General features: G+C 44.0%; 1 long non-coding RNA gene across 1 annotated transcript in view; it reads left to right on the top strand.

Annotated features, from left to right (window-relative positions):
* Nucleotides 1-5,100: 5,100 nt before the first annotated feature.
* Nucleotides 5,101-20,498, top strand: part of LOC308190891 — a 35,535-nt gene continuing 20,137 nt past the window's right edge. The window contains exons 1-2 of the long non-coding RNA XR_013947556.1: nucleotides 5,101-9,030; nucleotides 9,210-9,298. This is a non-coding gene — a long non-coding RNA (uncharacterized lncRNA). The remainder of the gene's footprint in view (nucleotides 9,031-9,209; nucleotides 9,299-20,498) is intronic.

Raw genomic sequence — 20,498 nt, forward strand, 5'->3', positions numbered from 1 at the left:
AGGCTGCACAAGGAGTGCGTGGGATCCCGTTTTTTATTTCAGCTTTGGGTGTGGAAATAAAGTGGTAATCACTTGGTTTTGCTGGAAAAAATGAATAGGAAGTTGAGCGTCTGTTCCAACACCGTGAGGCAAGAATAACCCAAACAAATGAACTCCTTGATTGCTTTTTCCTGTATGAATGCAGGCAACCTTGGTTTAGCATAGGCCTAGATGAAAAGGTTTGCTACAGCTCCAACCTCAAACTTTGTGTCAAGAATTTCCCTTCAGTCTAATTGTCACCCCTGGACTGTCCATTGAAGGAACACTGTGATTTGTGTGGATTGCTTTTGAAGTTTCCTTTCAATTAGGAGTCTTTCAGAATAAAGTTATTTTTGGTGCTATTCTTCTTTGCTGTAGTTTTCTCTCTTCCCTGCCTCTCTGCTGGTACTTGGGCCCGTCCCCGTGATGTGTTTAATGCCTGGTATCTGTTCTTCTGAGGCTGTGGGGCCTCTAGGGAGAAATTGAAATTCAGCCTGGGAGATTGGGGTTGGATTGAAGCATTCATTCTCACCAACTTTACACATGGTCCTCCTCATGTTTAAGTAGCAGAAGTACTTGACAAGTGGCCATTCACTAATTGCCATGGGGAATGGGGTTGGGTGCTGAAAGCCTGGTGGTGAGAAGGGCTGTTAACAAACTAGGAAAGAGGGGAAGAGCTATGTTGCTGCTACATCACGTTTGAGTCTTCAGTCAAAAGCAACTGGGAACAACATGTAATTAATCAAGAAAAAGATATTTAAAACCTGTAAAAGAAGGAGAAAAAACCAATTTGGATTGATAACAGCCAGAGCCAGAAGGTAAAACCACTGAAATAGGATAAATGAGCTGTGAAAGACCAATATGTGCAGAAGAGTGAGAATGGGTTGAATTAGTGAGGGTAGATTTTATGCTCAGAGACTAGATCTGGTCAGGTGTCCTTGTAGGCAATACTGAGGAACTGGACAAAACGGGAGAAACATGTTTATGGCAGGCTATAAGGAGAAAAATGTAGAGGATGCTTGGTGAAAATTCAGATGGTTAAATGAGATGATAAGGTTAGACAGTGGTGTTGAAGAAATGTCTCCGAGAAGGCTGACATCTCCAGGCTCTGAAGGAGGAGAAAATCTGGGTGAGTGTGAAGGAGGCAGTCCTGGTGTGCTTGGGCTTGGGGGCAGCTGGTGGTATCACACTGGTGCCAGTCCCAGCGGGTCCCCATGATGGAGCTTGCTCTGAAATTTAGTCTTTGGAGTAGGTAATTTGATGATAAAATAGAGCTGTGGCTGGACGCTAGGTGTGCAACCATGTAACTGCTGGTGGGTCTAAACTGCTCTGGTTGCTTTTGCCATGCCAAGTGAAGCTGAGCTGATCACAGAACAGAGCTGGGGTGAAAAATCTCATAACAGAGAGTGCCTGTGTAAAGGCAGCCCTGTGAACAGCATCTCTGTGTGGCTCACCAGTAAAAGCCTTGCTGTGGCACAGGAGGCTAGGGTTTGCTCTTGGATGCTGAAGAAGCAGCTAATTAGAGGTAGAATCAAACACCCTTTTTATTTTCCAAGGGAAACACGTGAACCTTTTTTCCTTTCCTCTCAGGTTTCATGCTCCTGCTGGTTCTTTGAAGTGGGAAAAGCCTGAAAGGCCCAAGGAGCTGACTTACCACATGACCTCCACAATCACGAAAGTCTGCTCTGCTGAGCTTGCAGCCCGGGCTTCTGTCGATGCCGAATACTTAGGTTAGGCAGGCACTCCACATCTTCTGGGCGGGTTTGGAACAGTGTCTCTTAGGCTTTGGGGATTTAGTAGCGCTGCTTGTTAGTAGCCTAAGGGCTCTGCTTTTTGTCGCTGTTGTCCTGTGCTGCTTGATTAAAGGCCAGACCTGAGCGAGAGCATTTACTGATTTCAGGAGTAAGTAAGCAAGTAGTGATGGTGGGCTCGGACCCTCCGCACTGATGCTGTTCCCAGTGCAGGTCAGTGGTGGCACCCGTCTGGGCCCGGTGTGTGCAGGGCTGGGCCTGTGGGACTGAGCCAGCACAGAGACCGGGGCGGCTATTGAGCAGGAGGTGGCATGAGGTGGAGGAAAACTACCGCGGCGATAACGTGCGTGGGGGGGAAAAACAGATCTAAGCAGTAAATGAAATGGAAAAAATAGCAGTGGGAACAGAGACGAATCAGTAGGACTTGAGCACTTGTAAGAAACAAGCTGCTAGGTCCAGTGTCAGCGAGGCATGCATTAAGCAGACTGAGTGGGAAGTTAATAACAGAGGTGGCCGGTGTTGCTGAGAGGGGACCCGGTGTGCTCTTTGTGTTATGATTCATTGAAAGGACCAGGGGTCAATTTTTCTAGAGATATTTTTCTTAGAAAAGAAGCTGTAAAGCCCTGTGATTGTCAGATCAGGTATACCAACAGTTACTGCCATTAAGTATATGGTAATATGTAGTCAGATCACCATAGGGAGTTCTGATAACATAATCAACCAAAAAAGCAGCTTAACTAATGGTCTGTGCGTTGTAGTTGCTTATATCGAGAGCTATAATAAATACAAAATTTGTAAATTTACTTCTGCTAAGAGATCCCAGCTCATTAAATGTGCGGCACCCCAGGAGCTGCTTTTATTCAGCTCACCTGTGTTACAGGCTGGCACGCAGCGCAGCTGCTCTCACAGAGCAGTAGCTGTCGGTGGGTCAGACTCCTGGGAGATAACAGTCTATGGTTGTAAATGGGACTTTGGGGTGAGGAACTAATAAATGAAAGTTTTTTGGGGGAAGGGGAGGGGAAGCTGGCCTGCATGGGGTAGTTACAGAGCTGACGGATGCGGTTGTTTTTGCCGCCTGTTTTGCTCTCGCTGGGTGCTGTGATGGTTGCGTTTTGTTTTCCAAAGCTGGAGACATCCAGTCTGCGTGTCAAAGACGAGCATATAATGATTTTGCAGTACTTTGCTGTTTTATGATCTCATGTTTTCCGATTGCTCCCTGCTCTCTGCTGATGTTTATGGATTTTCATATTCTCTCCAGTTGGCCTGTGAAGGCAAGTACACACAAGGGCAGGAGCCTACATTAGCAATAGTGCTTGTGCGTGTTATTGCCTAACCCCAGGCAGCATCGTGCTCTTCCCACTCCAGAGGCTTTTCACGTGCGATCAGCCTTGCATGCCACTAGAGCCAACGTGAAGCAGCCTGCCATCCTGCAGAAGCAGCACAGTGGTCTCAAGAAGAGTCTGCAAGGTGCAGAGAGTCATATGCACCGGTCATATCTCGTGCCAATGTGCACGTCCCCCTGTGTTGTAATGGTTAAAACCAGCGCTGATTTTTGTGTGTTGCAGTAACATGCTCAGAGCAGCAGGGGTGAATACCTTTTGGAAGACCATAGACTAAGGACTGGTTGGTCACCCTTTGGAGGTGGGAAGGTAGAGGAAGGTGGGCAGCCACCGTGTGAGTAACCATAGTGCTTATGGCTGTGAGCAGCCTCATCAGTTCGCTGTAAATGGTGCTTGCCTGGGTGGGCCCAAGGCTGGGTGTTGATTCTCAGATGTAATATTCAGAGACTTGCCTTCCAGAGTTTGTCCAGGCCATCCTAAAGCCTGAGTTTTAAAGGGCTGTCCCTACAAAGCTTTGACTTGTCTCCAGAGCTTTAATTCCTACTCGTACAGGCTGCAGGTAGTGATTTTTGTTCCATTAATTTTCAGCTGTTTGATGCATTTTGAGAGCCTGCTCTCTGGAGCCCTTTTACAGCCTCTGCTGCTTAAGGATGATTGCTGGAAAGAGAAAGAGTGAAGGACAAATGGGATGGAGGCAGTGGGGCAAGGCAGGAGTAGGTGGGACAGTAGAGAGAGGAGAGAGTGGTGGACTGGATGCCAGACAGCAGGTAGATGTCCTTCACTGCATTCACATCAGGTTTTCCTGGTTCCCTCTTGCTGTGTCTAGGAGGGGCGATGTAGCTTTGGTTCAGGGCTGTAGCTGAACCAGCATTCCTAACTGCCTGGGTTTAGAAGAAAGGAAGAAGAAAAGAGGAGGAGAATAAAAAAAAAGGCTGAGGCAAAATAATTGATATCAAATCTATATTTGGGCCTGGAATCCCAATCCCTTGATGAAGAGGTCTGTTGTGAGGCCAACAGTGTTACCTGGAGAAGTCCCTGGCGTGGGATTTTACACACTGCTCTCACTGAGATAGTATGTAGAGGAGGATTTTATTTTTGAAAGCCAAACTGACATCAGGGCCCTCCTTCTCCCTGCCCCGTGTGCACACACATGGGCACGCCTGTCCTACCCGCTTCGTAACCATTGTCCCTCTATGTGCCCTGACAGCCATTTCATAACGATAGCTCAGTTCAGTTTTGTTTCATCTCATCCTGTCATTTTTGAAAGAATTGCCACTCTTATTTATATAGCTTGCTGTGTTCCCTCTCTTTTTTTTGCTTTGCTTTTGTAATTTTTTGTACCTCTTAAAACCCCATTCACATGTTGACACAGCATCCAAGAAAACATGCCCTACTGTTCCTTGGTAAGAGGCAGCGCAATTAATTCCGAAGACCTTCAGCTGAAAGAAACCTTGGCCTTCCTCTGAACAGTGAGAGCTTTTCAATTACGCTGGAAAGCTGCATGTGGGCCAGCCCGAGAGCCCCCTCCCCTGCCCTCCCAGCCCTTTCTGAAGGGCTGCTATATTGTAATCTGTCAGAGTCACTCATTTCCAGATAATTGGCTTTTTAAAGGGCATCTATAGGACCCAAATAACTCCTGGCATACTGTTTGTTACCATTGACCTGCCAGGTTAGCAAAGGTTAGACTTAATTGCCTCATTTGTGGCTAATGCATTCCAGTTTTGCTGTTGCTTTTTCTCTGAGAATAATTGCTCAGACCTGGATATTTGTTCTGAAATGTTGATGGTAAGAAAAAAACAAGGGTCATGCTTGGTGGTTAGAGATTTCTGCTTTCACCAAGACAGAGATCACATAAAATTACTACGTTAAGAAAACGACCACATACATGGAGTAGAGATGGTCTGGATGAGCCTTGCTTAGCTCATTGACGGTTCAGGTGTCCCACTGTGCTCCGTTGGCAAATCTGTTAGCGTGGTGCAGGTTATCACAACAGAAAGCAATTTTCAGACAGATTGTGTGCAACACCGATATTCTCAGTCCTGTCCATGGACAGCATGTGCCCTGTGGGTACAGGGGTGGCGGGATGGCCTCTGCAAATGCAGCTCCTCTGGCCACAGGCTGGCTGCTGGGACAGGAGACACAGACACCTTCTGGGCTGGTCCATGAATATACCCAATGCTACTCTGCTGTGCTCTGCTGAATTGATCCTGATATTTTTACAAATGTCTTTAATGCACGTCTTGTGTGTGTCCACAAGCTTGGGTGGTGAAGATTGAGCAACCCTGCAGCAGCATATGATCCGTGCTCATGTGAGTAGTCAGTCATGCGTGCCCTACCATTTCTAACACCATGTGATTTTTCTGCTTGGCTAAGAATAAAACAAAAGCTGCAGCCTCGTGAGCTAGATGTGATCCATTGGACTTTCCCATCTGATTTGATGCCTTCACCTGAGAGTGCAGGAATAGCAGTAAAGCAGCTGAATGCTTCCTACCATGCTGGTGCTCAATTTAACTGTCTGTGCAGAAGGAGAGAACTGCTTCTGAAGGTGAGCAGTCATCCTGTAGCAGTGAGAAGACTGGTTCAGGGTATAACATCATGTCAATGTGCCAACTCTCTCAATGGACTTTTTGGGAGTGTTTGTGATGCACAAGATTAATAATGAATATAATCAAGAAGGCAACTTATGGTTGGATCTGACGGATTTGCCATCATTTAAAGCAGGCCTAATGTCTTTGTATAATGCGTGTTGTGCTTCTGATGGAAGTGATTGGTCTAGCACTGGACCTTCTGGTGTAAATGTCTTCAGGGAAATCCCAAGACTCCTGCTGGTCTTGGGAACAAATCTTGTAGGGAGCTCTCAGAAATTCACTTGGAGTCACTTGGCAGTATTTTAGAAGAGAGGGGAGTAGAGATGAGCCAAGTAAAGTGGGTGGTGGGAGGGATCACAAGTGCTAATGAACATTGGTTTTATTTGCAAAAATGTTTAAGAATATTGGTTACTCCAATGTCCCAAATATAAACTTTTTTTTTTTTAAATCACCTGCCATGCGGAGAGAAAATTAACTTTCAGCTGCCTGATTATGTGAAGACTTCCAGCAAATGCAGTGTAGGGCACTGGTTTGCCACTTGTTTCTTGGATAAACCTCTGTTTGCACAATCTGTTCGTTCTCATCCGGACTCAGCTTGGGGTGCGTGCATGCATGTGACCATTTATATTTATTTAATTCTGCTTGCTTTGGATGGCTAAAATAAACCCTGAAGTTCAAAGATGTGCTCTCTCAAGGGTACCATTCCCATCAAGTCTGAACACATGGTGTAATGCCACAAAAGGAGGAAGAAAAGAAGTCTAATAAAAACCTGTAGCTAGTGAGACCTTGATAATTAAACACCTGTATGTGGTAACTACAGAACTAATTACTGTGATCGGAGCAGCCAATCAAATACAGATGTGTTCAATCCATGCTCTCAGTCGTAGCAGATGTGTAGCAGAAAACACCACGTTATTCAAAACCCCACCTTCAGCCACCCTTGGCTGTGTGTTGATGAAACCTTAAGCTTGTTTTGTCTTGCTCTTGGGCTTCTTCTCTCCAGGGCCTAAGAGCAGAAATGTTGTTTGACTTAGGATGCCAGAACCTACATATCAAGCAACAAATGTGTGTCAAAGAGATCCTGAAATTGTATCCAGTGCTCACTGTGTTCTTGCTGAGCCTAAAGCTACGAAACTACTTGCTTATACTACTGATGATTTAAAAATGAAGAAAAATAGTATAAACGCTAACTTCCAGCCAGATAGTAAAGTATTTAGAAGCAAATGTTACAGTTCTGCATGCTTATTCTTGAAACTATACCTCAGGATTCAGTGCTGACACAAGTCAGTGACCCAAGTGTCAGGTGTCTCTGGTTCCCGTCAGGCTGTGTGGAGCTGGAAGAAGACATATCTGTGTGTCCGTAAGCACTGATCTGTTTGGAGATCTGTATGGACCTTCTTGGTTTTGACTCGGAAGCAGGAGTGCGATTTGAATTCTCTGTTGCAAGGCCACCGCTATACAAAGCTGTGAGGAGTAAAGAAGTAAGAACAAAGAAGAAGTGTGGTGTTTAGCTGTCTGCCAGGCTAAACCACTAAAATAATATTGAGAAACATGGTGAACTTAAGCTTCTTGAGTTGTCTATTTATAAGACTAAGAAAATTCTGTAATAAACGGCAAGTGTGGTCTAATTTTCTAGGATACAGAGAAGTCCTTCCATCCAGTCTCCTCCATCTTGAACTTGTTCCCCAGATTTGGAGATTTTTCCTTTGCTGTGATGCAGAGTATATGATCATCTCAAGACTAGGGAGTTTCCCATCAAATCCATGCTGTATATACATTGTAGCCTAACCTGGCAGACACCATTTTAAAACCACACAGCTCACTACCTGCTCCCCACAGTGGAATGGGTGAGAAACTTGAAAAGAAAAATGCACAAACTTGTGGGTTGAGATAAGGATGGTTTAATAAGAAAGGAAAACAAAACCAAACAAGGAAACAATAACCAAAACACTATAACAACAACAACAAAAAAATAAACCAGGCAAGTGATACACAATGTAATTGCTTACCACCAGCTGACCAGCTTGCTCCTGGGCAGTGACGGCCTGCCCCTAAGCCGACTCCCCCAGTTTTGTTGTTCCATGTGGCATCATACCTTATGGGATATGGCTCTGGCCACTTGGGGCCAGCTGTCCTGGCTGTGTCCCCTCCCAGCTCCTGGTGCACACCCAGCCTGCTCACTGGCAGGGCAGCATGAGAAGTAGAAAAGTCCTTGGCTCCGTGTAAGTACTGCTCTGCAACAACTAAAACATCCCTGTGTTATCACCATTATTTTTCTCTGAGGTCCAAAACATGGCACCATACCAAACACGAGGAAGAAAATCAACTTTATCCCAGCTGAAACCAGGGTAGTATACCTGTAACATCTACCAAATTTCATCTGGTGATGCATTCAAAAGCCTCAATGGAGCTCAGTGATCCTTGTGACTGAAAGGGGATTTACTCCAGATATTGGTAGTAAATGTAATATGCACAATTTTTTATCTGTTTTCAGTGTAGGGATGTGCATTCCTCGTGGCTCTGCCCTGTACCTCTTCAAAACCATTACAACGAAATCCTTGAGTGTTCTCTGTTGAAGTGCTAATAAGTTTGGAAAGACTTTATTAAAATTCCCCCCTCTACTCTGCCCTGGTCAGGCCTCACCTGGAGTACTGTGTCCAGTTCTGGGCTCCCCGGTACAAGAAAGACAGGGATCTCCTGTAAAGAGTCCAGCGGAGGGCCACAAAGATGATACGGGGCCTGGAGCGTCTCCCCTGTGAGGAAAGGCTGAGAGACCTGGGTCTGTTCAACCTGGAGAAAAGAAGACTGAGAGGGGATCTTATTAATGTTTACAAATACCTGAGGTGTGGGAGACAGAGGGATTTGGCCAACCTCTTCTCAGTGGTTTGTGGGGACAGGACAAGGGGCAATGGCCACAAAATGGAGCCCAGGAAGTTCTGCACCAACATGCAAAAGCACTTCTTCGCGGTGAGGGTGACGGAGCACTGGAACAGGCTGCCCAGGGAGGTTGTGGAGTCTCCTTCTCTGGAGATATTCAAGGCCTGTCTAGATGCCTACCTGGGCAGCCTGCTCTAGGGAACCTGCTTTGGCAGGGGTTTGGACCCGATGATCTCTTGAGGTCCCTCCCAACCCCTACAGTTCTGTGATTCTGTGTAATTCTGTGTGTGATTCTGTGAGAGGCTGGAGGAGGAGGTGCGCTGAGTGCCCAAGCAGCTATTCACCACGGCCTGTGGAGAGCCCACACTGGAGCAGATGTTACTGACTGGAGCTGCAGCCCATGGGGAGCTGCAGAGGAGAGCTGCGAGGAGGAAGGAGAAGCAGAGAAACCCCTGGGTACTGGCCATAATCTGCCCCCCACCTCCCCAGTGCGCTTGGGGCAGGCAGAGGAGTCAGGAGGGAAGGGAGGAGGCTGGGCATGGAAAGGGGGGAGAAAAAGTGTTGTTTCAGTGCTTGTCTCTTCGCTTCCTGTTACCCCAATCAGTAATTAAACATCTCTTTTAACATCTCTTCAGTGCCCTATTGAAGACGTTTATGCAGAAATGTCCTAAAGATGTGATCCAGCTTTTACCAAGAAGCTGTATTCAGAACGTTGTCCCAGAAGGTGAGGTGCTTGCAATTGGGTAACAACAGGTCTGGGTTTGATTTGTGCAGCTGGGGAGGGGCAGGGGGAAGAAAAGGAGTTGTAAAAATAGACTTTTAGTGTGGGCTTGAATGATCCTTTTCAAAGATGTTAGATCTCTTAATTTATAGCCATTTTCACAATCCATATATGTATATATGCAGTCACGCAGTTTTATGCGTGTGGGGTGCATATTTAACAGAAAGGGCTAATAGCCATTGTGTCACACAGGAGCATGGGGATAGGATATAAAAACTGTAAATCAGGACAGGCCTCTGAAAGCGAGGAAGTGTCTGAGCAGGAATTTATGGGCTTTGATGCAGAAATTGCTTCGTCTGCCAGTGGTGCTTCATAGCAGCCCAGACTATATGGTCATAATCATCCTGTCTGGAAGTAAAATCTATGGCCGCCTTCAGTAAATGTTACAACTGCTTATAGAGCAGCATCTTTGTATTACCAACCTCAAAAATAAATCTTGCCATCTTTATTAGCATGATCTTTTTTTTATTGCCATTGCTAAGAGAGAGAAAAAAAATAACATTTTATGGAATCAAGATTAAGTATATACAATTCATTATTAGTGACAAACCTGGGATTTGATACATTGGGGAGATTGTATTTTGCTTGCAATTAGGTAATTTTTAAATGTGTAGTTTATAAATTGCAAGATGTGCCATTACTTATCATCCAGTACTCTAGATACCTCCTTCTGGTAGGTTTACCTGTCTCACTTGGCAAATTCAAACAGTGACGTGCAGAGATGCTTGATTTCTCCAAAGGCATAGTAAATCTTGTTCGATTTTTCAAACCTTTGGCCCACAAATGTTGCTAATAATCTTATCTGTTGTACCTTTCCTCATGATTTATTGCTGCAGAATCCCAAAGAGAGTGAGTTAATGATCTATCAGGTATTGCATAATTAATATTCTCCTGTATTACTATTGCTTATTTAATAATGTTCTGTTCTCACTCGTCTTTTCTAATTTATGTGTCCCTATCTGTAGTCACATTCTGGAGAACTACAAAAAGATTTAGTCATTCAAGGTATAGCAAAATTAGGTGTCTGTGTACTAAAAGGTAAATTTCAGACGTTTCCAAACCTTCTTTGATTATGTTATTGTATAAAGGTGGGAGCCGGGGGCTGGGGTTCAGGCTAGGTCTGAAGTGGTTCTTGCTCTGCTTTGGAAATAATCAGATCTGGTGTGATCCAGAAGATCTCTAGAAGAGGCTATAAATCCCAGACTGATGCAGGTATTTAAGCCCTGGGAAAGACTGGGGTTGAAGAGAGAATTTTCTTGTTGTCTATGTTAGATGGGTCCATCAAATGTGCCATCTGCTGTACTGAAGTTAAATCTGTATAGGGGATCTGTAAATCATAAGTACAGATCTCTCTCCAGGTGCCTAAGAGGTTGCACATCACCTGTAGCTTTTCTGAAGAGAGCTCAGTCTGCCCATGAGCAGTTAAATGGATGTGATTTTTTTAATAGTGCTGGAACAGACTAATGCACAAATGGTAATAGCTGCAAGATGATCATCTGAGAAAGAACATGTTTTGTACCAAGGCTGAATTCTGACAAAACACACGCAGAGTAAATTGGACAAAAGGAGAAATGGGAGAGAGATGTCCTTGTATGAGAGGGCACTTTCGTACTGTGAGGGTGACAGAGCACTGGAACAGGTTGCCCAGAGAGGCTGTGGAGTCTCCTTCTCTGGAGATATTCAAAACCCACCTGGCTGCCATCCTGTGCAATGTGCTCTAGGTGATCCTGCTCGGCAGGGGGATCGGACCAGATGGTCTTCAGAGGTCCCTTCCAACCTCAGCCATTCTGTGATTCTGTGATTGTATAACTGGGGTCAGGTTCTCAACCTTGAATGGTGCTGAACACGCTTGTTTCTTATTGACATGCAGCTTGCATGAGGAGGAAGGTGCATCTTCACTTTTGAGGGCTGGGTTCCAGGTCAGTTGTGTGCTCCCTGTCTCAAATTGGATGGTCTGGTAAAATTGGGTAAAAATGGCCCCAAGTGTAGTATATGGATCGAGATCAAAAGGGCTAGTTTTTCACTTTTCCTGCTTAACTGCAATTATGATAAACAGACTGTCAGGTCTGGACTGTTTTATAACTTTTATGAGATGCTCTCTTAGCCTTGGTTCACTCCAAAGGACTTCCTTTCATTTTAACCTGTGAAAGGCCAGAGAGCAGATGCTGTCAGTTGTGAAGCCTGTTGTTCACTGTATGCGAACATAATTTGTAAAACTGTTGGCCAGGAGCTATTTTTTTTTTCTGCTGACATTTTCTATAAATATATTTATGTTCTTCTTGTATTTTAGGTTTGTGTGGTGGCTCGTCTGATATTTAATAGCTATCTTCCCCTCCTAGCAAAGGCCTAGAGATAGCTTCTGTCCAGGATTTAGTCATCTGAAAGTGTTATTGCCATACAGGATATTGACAGTTATCAAAAATCCCCTTTACAGCTAAATCTGTATAGAAGATATTAGTCCACTACATACCACCATGAATGGCATATACAAACAGGTCTAGATTATAAGCTGTTTTAATAAATGGCTATAAATCATATTGTCAGGAAAAAGGGCGCTTCAGATGTGGACTCTGACATTCAGATGTGCTGGTGACTGACAGCTTTCCTGGAAGATTCAAGACCATGGTACTCAATAAGGATCTTGCCGTATTGCTTTCCACAAGCAGCCGTGTTATATCACCTCTTAGGAAGTTGCCCTGATCCATTGTTAGAACAAGTTACTTTTCTTGTCTACTTTAGTGAAAACAAACTAAGTTGGTTGGCTTAAGTGACAGTGGCTCTTAATGCTCTTCAGCAAATGAGAATAAATCTGGTTCTGATAGTTGACTACTTGATGACTCAAGGAAAATTTTGTTTATTGGACTATAATTCGTAACTTGGAAGAAACAAAGTATGTAGAGTGGTGGCTTGTGTTAACCCACTCTCACTGATTCATCTGGAGAGTTGGGATTCAGTGACTTTTATGCCAGTAATCAAATCAGAAGCAAAACCGTCCATACTGGTTGGCTGGCAACTTCATGGCTTTTTTTGTGAAACTGTTTTAAATTCAGGTTTACCTCCTCTGAGGCATGTTACAGCCTGAATCATTCTCTTTTACAACTCAGTCATCAAGTCTCCCTTTGTTCTATTTTCAAAGGGAAAAAAATAGTCCAGACTTTGATAATTGTTCTCTGATTATTTGTATTTTCAGAAAATGGCATGTATATTATTTCTCTGGATGTTTGCGTGAATTGTTTGCTGCGGACCTCATCATGTGGAGAACTTAAGCCATGAAGCATGATAAGAATGTAATCTTAAATTTAATTTGCATCTTCTCTAGTAAGTTGCATTCACAACTGAACATGTCTGAACGTGAGCCAGCGGCGTGCCCACGTGGCCAAGAAGGCCAGTGGCATCCTGGCCGGCATCAGAAATAGTGTGGCCAGCAGGACTAAGGAAGTGATTGTCCCCTTGTATGCGGCACTGGTGAGATTGCACCTTGAATACTGTGTCTGGTTTTGGGCCCCTCACTACTTGAAGGATATTGAGTTGCTTGAGCATGTGCAGAGAAGAGCAACAAAGCGGGTGAAGGGACTAGAAAACAAGACTTACGAGGAGCGGCTGAGGGAACTGGGGTTGTTTAGTTTGGAGAAGAGAAGGCTGAGGGGAGACCGCATCGCTCTCTACAACCACCTGAAAGGAGGTTGCAGCAAGCAGGTGTCCTTCTCTTTTCTCAGGTGACAAGTGATAGGACAAGAAAACAATCTCAAGTTGTGCCAGAGGAGGTTTAGATTGGATGTTAAGAAGATTTCTTCATGAAGATGGTGGTTAGGCATTGAAATGGGCTGCTCAGGGACATGTGGAGTCCCCATCCCTCGATGTTTTTAAAAGACGTGCATGTGGCACTAAGGGACATGGCTAAGTGATGGGACTCAGGACAGGTAAATGGTTGGACTTAGTGATCTTGAAGGTCTTTTCCAGCCTAGATGATTCTATGATTCTGTGATTCATGTAAGAACCAGTGCAAAGCTTATTCTCTTCAGGCCTTCAAAATCATGCTAACATGGATCTTAAATGGCTTACAGAGTACCTGTATTGCTATAGCATCTAGTTCTTGGGCTGTCCCTTCCTTGGAGTGAACTTTATCCCATGTAACTCACTTCCAGGGTTGTTCCCCAAGCATTGAGAAAGACCTTTGAAGGAAACAATTTTGTAGATAATCTGTGGTTTAGATGTCCCACTGTGACTATCCCTCATTTTGTATATGATGTAATTACATCTTTGGTGTGAGGTTTTGTGGGAGTTCTCTGCGATCAACCTGCTATTTACTGTAATGAAGCCAGGTGGTTGAAGTGTCTGTGATTTGAACTACAGTTTTCTTCTAAATTCTTCTATTTGTCATCTGTCTGTATCTTCAAGATTTAAAAAAATTGTCTGCTAACTATAAGGGACCCTTGGTCTTCAGGTGGAACCTCAAGCCATTTTGGGGTGGAAGACAGTAATCATTAGTCAATGAGTTGATACCCAATCAGTAGTCTTTGGATAATGAAAACAACTCAGATAATATATATATATATACATATATATATATATATTCACATTTCTTTTATCTTCTGGCATTAACCTTAAATACCTGAATACCTGTATTTGTGTAACTTGTGCTAAATGGTCCAGCTACATAAAACCAGGTAAATTAGAGAAGGTAGATTGTGCAAGAGCAAGGAAAAACTTTGATTCATCCCACTGAATGTGGTCATAAGAAAAATGTTCTCAAGAAGATTTACACAAAAGGAAAGGGAGGACTTGTGCTTCTGTGTATCCTGAGTAGTTTTACAACAGTGTTTTATGTGAAGTGCTAAACAATAGGGATCCAGGTACCTTTAACTATAATTACAAGGTATGGATGGGGCAGAGGGCAGAGGAGATTGAGTAGAGCTTTTTTAGGGGATAGTCAGGTGGAAAATTGAGCTTGGTCTCCCATTTTTCTATGTGGGTTGACATTGGGTGTTCCAACACTGTTTTGGGGAAAAACATATCACAAACCTGCATACCTGGAAGGCAGGGCCTCACTAGCAGTGCAGGGACTTATTGCAGGGTGTAGTTTGGCACATCTAAGTCTGTGCCACCTCTGAAATGGCCTTTGTCTGCCTTCATGTTTCTGCTCCTTTCCCTGTGCCAGCATTGACTTACAGGCAGCTGTGCAGCAAATCTATTTGCAGGTAGCCAGCAACCTTATTTTCCAGGTTTAATTTTCAGCTGTGTGTCAGCTCGTGGATCTGCCTGGCCAGATGGCCGCTGCACAAGGGCAGGAGCACGTGGCTGGAGGCAGCTCTACCCCTTTAGGTGACAACGTGGATTTAGATCATCTTCATTCAACTGTGAAAGTACACTAGGAGGGGATAGACCAATCTGCTGGACCGAAGGGCTCGATAGGTACCAAACGACAACTTTGCTTGGATCTGCCTTGATACCTTCGGCAGGACTGCTTGTAGTGAGAACAATTGCTTTGTGTGGGAGAAAGAGACGGAACAGATAGTGCCACTTAAATAGCCCCTTATGTGTTAAGACTGTAAGAAGCCTTTCCCCCTCTCTGAACACCGCTCCTATACCACTGTAAAGCTTTTTTCTTTCCATTAGCTTTGCTACTGACTGCTTTTTAACCATTTATGCTGGTACTGTCATCAGGGGGAAATCCCAGACCTGAACAACACTAGTAACTGGCTTTACAGCTTTAACTATTATGAGTGAATTTAACCAAGTCACGGTTAAGTTTTGATTAGTCTTATTATGCGCTATTTTAATTATTTTTTTCACTTCGTGCTTTGGCTTTATTTTTAACTTGATAACCAAAAGGGAGTAGTTGCACCTGTAAATATTGGAATGTCTTCAGTATATTTGCCACACTCCTCTGCCAAAGCCTAGTGAATGAAGTTAACACAGTGAAAGTCTGGGCTTTTGTTGCTTGTGTGTTTTGAAGTCCAAATGCTGTTTGCCAGGAAATGTCTCATCATCAGACCTTTGAATTAAGACTATGTTCTAAACACCTTTTTCCTGTCTTTTCATCTCTACTCCTATGACCAAATAGAGTAGTTTGCATGTCTCTGCTTACTTCCCTTAAAGTGAAAAAGGTTTGCTGTATTTGATGCATTTTGCTGAACATATATTCACAAATGTGCTACCATCATCATTAACCTTGCTTTGTTGGCAGTTGCTTGGAAATAGAAGCAAGCATACAGACAGGTGTGTTAGGTAATGAGGGCAGCTTTCAGAAGGGTGTTTGCCTGTGTACTGAGATGCATATGCTGAGTAACCTGGGAAGTGGAGTAAGGTAGCAGTAGTAATGGCTCTGCCTTCACTGGGACTTTACCCTAAGGCAATCCCTCAGTGGCCTTCTGCTAGGGCAAGCCCCAAGATATGCACAGAAAGCTTGCTGTGTTTGTGTTTGTGTCATTATGACTTATGTCATCTACACTTAAGCTTTGTTTTAGCGTTGGATTCACCTCAGGTTTCTCTCAGTAACTCCTGGAATCAACAGCAAAGTATAACTGTGCTTTGACAGACATTTTAGGATACTAGACTGGAATCTCCAGGTTTTGGACAAGGACAGTGATAGCAAAGGCAGCCTGCTGGTGTATTTAGTGTTGAGCGAAGAAGGCTGAGCTGCCATGCATTCAGTTCTGCTGTGAATATTCAGGTGTTTTTCAGTTAATGAAATCTAAACAATGCCTTCCTGTTTTCATGTCAGGCAAACAATAAAAGATGATGAAGGAAATTCTTTGGATTGTAGCCTTTTAGTCATTTAAGGTGTTTGTCCTGGTCTCTTTGCATTTTCTTACATCAGTTTATATCCCTAGATAGTCTGAAGGCCTCTGAGTGCACATAACATCATATTTTCTGGGTTTTATAAAAGATGATAGTGCCCTGAATGAACTTATTGGGTTTCTTAAATGTCTAAATGTGTCTTTGATCACTTTCATGTGTTTAAATATGTTCTTATGTTCCCTTTCTTTTGACATGTGACTGTGTCTGGAGCAGGCCCAGTTCTGCAGTTTCAGATTCTGTGGAAGTGATGATGTATGAAAGAGCTGATGGGCCACGTCAACATTGGTCTTGTTTAACAGAAGGCTTTCACTGGCTGAAGGCTGGAAGGCTTTCACATGTGAAAGTATTAAACCCAAGCAGATTTGCATGGAAACTAGGCGGCCAGTCACCAGTGCTAAAATGCTTAAATTATTAAATCCTTAAGTTGGAAACTTACTGCACATCTTGTTTTGCCATTGTTATGAAAATCTAGGACCCTTTGACTGAACTTAGCAGTATGAATTTGAAAATTTACTGAAACTGAAGAGTAAAAGAAAAATATGCTCATGCGATGCATAACCCATGATTTAAACAACACTTTTGGTGACCACATGTAAGATCAGTAGTGGTAAAGTCAAAGGGGAATGCTTGTCATTACGGCTTCTTATACTGTAAGAACTAACATTCTTGAACTGGTCTCTTGTGTGATGGCTCAAAATTAAACAGAAAGAGGTATTTCTTTGCATCCAAGTGAAGATCATCATTACAGAAAGCTTTATTCCCAAAGGCTTATTTGTGCCCAAAAGCATACAGAAAAATCAAAAGAAGAAGAATGCTTTGGCTGTTAAGCAGTAGATTGTATTTTTGTTTTAGGATATGCTCCAGCTCTAGGGTGTTTGAAGCAAGGAAGTTGTGCTGAGGGAAGTTTCATGGCATCCTTGCCCAGTTCTTACTCTATATTGGAGGCATCTGCTGCTCATCACTGTGGGAGCCTGGATGTGGGGTAGATGTCTTCTCTGTCAGATCCAGAGTGACTGTTCTTATTAAATATATCTGTTCCAACACAATGTTACAAACTTAGCTAACATTGCTCATAAGTTGCAGACTTTATGAAGCAACAACTCTCCAAGTGCCTCTCACCCCAGAAGTTATTTGTTAGGTGAAGTAAGCATTTTTTCTGTGGCTGCTTGTTTGTAATGCTGCTGTGACTGGTGGAGTTCATTACTGACTGTCCTTGTTCTGCAAAATTTTTCACAGTTGAAGATGTGTCAGAAAAATTCCCAATCAGCTCTATACCAGACAGTTTGTAGGATGTATTACTGTCCTGCAGTATTTCTAGTTTAGGTTTCCCTTATTAACCCCGGAATACCCTCAGTTAGAAGGGACCCACAGGGATCATCAGGTCCAACCACTGGTTCCACAAAGAACCACACAAAAATCATGTCTGATAGCATTGTCCAAACGCTTCTTGATCTCCAACAGGCTTGGTGCTGTGACCACTGCCCTCTGAAGCCTGTCCCAGAGCCCACCACCCTCTGGGTGAAGAACCTTTTCCTAACACCCAGCCTGTCCCGGCTCCATGCTGTTCCCTCGGGTCCTGTCGCTGTCCCCAGAGAGCAGAGCTCAGCGCCTGCCCCTCCGCTCCCCTCGTGAGGGAGCTGCAGGCCGCCATGAGGCCTCCCCTCGGCCTGCTCTGCTCTGGGCTGAGCAAACCCAGGGACCTCATATGTCTTACCCTCTAGACCTTTAGCCATATTGTGCTCCTATGGACGCTCTAATAGTTTTATGTCCCTATATTGTGGTGCCCCAAACCACACACAGTGCTCGAGGTGAGGCCGCACCAGCACAGAGCAGAGCAGGACAATCCCTTCCCTCACCCGGCTGGCGGTGCTGTGCCTGATGCACCCCAGGGTAAGGTTGGCCCTCCTGGCTGCCAGGGCACACTGCTGGCTCACATTCAACTTGCCATCGACCAAAACCCCCAGATCCCTCTCTGCGGGGCTGCTCTCCAGCCTCTCATCCCCCAGTCTGTATGTATAGCCAGGGTTCTTCCTTGCCAGGTGCAGAATCTGGAGCTTGCTTTTGTTAAACGTAATGCAGATGGTGATTGTCCAGCCTTCTAATTTGTCAGGATCTCTCTGCAAGGCCTCTCTACCCTCAAGGGATTCAGCAGCTCTTCCTATTTTAGTATGCATTCAAGTCCTGTGTCCTGATTATTTATAAAAACATTAACGAGAACTGGCCCCAAAATGGAGCCCTGGGGAACCCCATCAGTGACTGCTCACCAGCCTGTTGCAACCCCATTTACTATAATCCTTTGAGCCCAACCTGTCAGGAGACTGTTCACCCCTTTTATTATGTATTTATCTAGCAGTATGCTGGACATTTTACTGCTAGAAACGGTATCATAAGCTTTGCTGAAATCCAAAAGCATTACATCAAGTGGCCTCCCTTCATCAACTAGGTGGGTAACCTTGTCATATAAGGAAATTAAGCCCATTAAGTGGGACTTTCCCCTAGTGAACCCATTTTGGCTATGACCGATGACTGCATTGTTTTTCAAATATTTTTCAATAACTCACAGAATAGTCTTCTCCTTTAATTTTCGTAGTAGAGATGCTTTGGTTTGTGGGGTGGGAGATAAAGCATTGAAAAAATGTACCAAGTTGATGAACGTCTTTGCACTGGAGAGACCAGACCATAATCAGGACAGGATGGGGCTGAGAGCCTCTGGCTGCTCAGATCATCGGGAGAGTGTTACTCTGGTTTCAGAACAAAGACTAACAACAAGAAAACTGTCAAATTTGAAGATGTATTTGCTTTCTGAAGTGGCAGATAGCAGCTGAGAGGCAAGAGAGCTATATTCATAGAGGCAGGCTCATTATAGAAAGGAAATAAAGATTAAACAAGACACTGTTGATTCTCATTGCTTTGAGTGATTCAAAATCCATGATCTCCTTAGTTTGTATGATGTAATCTTGCCCTCCCTTTTCCTTCTTGCCTTTTGAGAGCATTATTGAACATGTTAGGCAAAGATTTTATGTAGACTCCTCCTGAGATTGAAATGTGTTGACAAGCTGAATGTGTCAAGGATGCTTACATATGCTATTGCCTAATAATAACAACAGCTCAGAACCACCGTGAGGCTTTTATGTCAGGCTTGCAGCTCGCATAGAAGACTTGAATGACATTGCTCACTGCAAAATTGTTGGCATCTCTCCTCAAGAGTGACTAGCTTCCTGTGCTATAGCCAAAGCTGAACCATATTACATTTCCAAAACAATTTACAAAACTGAAATTTAGGTTCTTATATTTAAAATATTGAACTTTTTTTTTTTCATTTGCATGGGTCCCTTTCCCTTTCCCTTTCCCTTTCCCTTTCCCTTTCCCTTTCCCTTTCCCTTTCCCTTTCCCTTTCCCTTTCCCTTTCCCTTTCCCTTTCCCTTTCCCTTTCCCTTTCCCTTTCCCTTTCCCTTTCCCTTTCCCTTTCCCTTTCCCTTTCCCTTTCCCTTTCCCTTATAGGATGAAATCTTCATAAAAAAGGTTATCTTGCAAAGTTTTATTTTTTTCTTTCTTTCTCTTTCTCTCTCTTTTTTTTTTTTTTAATATTTTTCCTGCAGTATTGATGTAGAACTACTGTGCAGCAAGAGACCAGAAATCCAGCCAGAACTGTTGTCATCAAAGCAGCGCGGAGTTGGCTGGCTTTATCTTGAAGAAGGATATAGACTCCAACAGCTAAACCCACTGCTTCTACTATTTCAGTCTGCACACTGGCTTGTGCATGCCAATTAAATTAGTGGAATTCAGAGAAAGTAACTTTCTCTTGGCTTTTTGAATGTCAAGACTGATCAGTGCAATTTGCAATTAAATGCATTATCCCTTAATTGCAAACAGCACCAAAAAGGCTTGAATTATTGGGGAAGGGGATTCTTTAAACGTTTTTTTGACCTAAGTCATTTAAGTGGGCACAGAGGACCTCCACCATGCAAAGCACTGTGGCCTTCCTTTGTACTCTGTCACATTTCTTCCCTTCAATTTGGTGAGATACTTGAGGCCTGGCCCCGTTGCTAAACAAAACTGGTATTTTTGTTGTTTGCCACTCCTGGCCATGGCTCTCAGAAACAGTGATGGATGATCCCTGCTTCAGGGAGCTGGGGGCACAGGCAGCTCTGGCAGCCCAGGAGTGCTGCAGCCTACCCAGTGCTTTGGGCTAGGAGCTGGTTTTGGGGCACTGCCAAGAGCTTTTTGCAGTCAGCTGCTTTGAGGCAATTGCCTCTTTCCATGTGGGACCTGCAGCAGTCGGTAGGGCTGCCCAAGAAAATACATTACAAGGCTGTATGCAAGGACAGCCAGTGTGGAGGTC

This window comes from Anser brachyrhynchus (assembly GCF_964034855.1).
Source record: "Anser brachyrhynchus genome assembly, chromosome: 2".
NCBI classification, from domain to species: domain Eukaryota; kingdom Metazoa; phylum Chordata; class Aves; order Anseriformes; family Anatidae; genus Anser; species Anser brachyrhynchus.